Raw genomic sequence first — 292 nt, 5'->3', positions numbered from 1 at the left:
TTACTCTAATTGTTAAAAGATAAAACAGAATTTCACAGTCAACGATTCTGACAAAATTGCGCGCAAATTCTTTCAAGTTTACGAAACTATAAGGTAGAAAACGAACGTACTTTACAGCACCTATAAAGAAACATTCTAGGGAATTTATGGAAATATTTTGTTTTCAGAATACATATAATTAATCTAACGCAAAAAATGAATGAAATTTATTTGTCATAAAACTGGAAAGGTCATTTTGTACGATATGATTTTAATCCGCGGTAAAGTATGTATATAAAAGTAAACATAATAT

General features: G+C 27.4%; 1 protein-coding gene across 1 annotated transcript in view; it reads right to left on the bottom strand.

The window, feature by feature from the left end:
* LOC108573229 (DNA replication ATP-dependent helicase/nuclease DNA2) overlaps positions 1–292 on the bottom strand; it is a 4863-nt gene that overhangs the window by 4431 nt on the left and 140 nt on the right. The gene's annotated exons all lie outside the window — the stretch shown is intronic.

The sequence above is a fragment of the Habropoda laboriosa genome, unplaced genomic scaffold (genome assembly GCF_001263275.1).
Source record: "Habropoda laboriosa isolate 0110345459 unplaced genomic scaffold, ASM126327v1 scaffold134, whole genome shotgun sequence".
Taxonomy (NCBI): domain Eukaryota; kingdom Metazoa; phylum Arthropoda; class Insecta; order Hymenoptera; family Apidae; genus Habropoda; species Habropoda laboriosa.
Note: the sequence above shows the minus strand (reverse complement) of the source record. Positions and strands in the feature narration are given on the sequence as shown.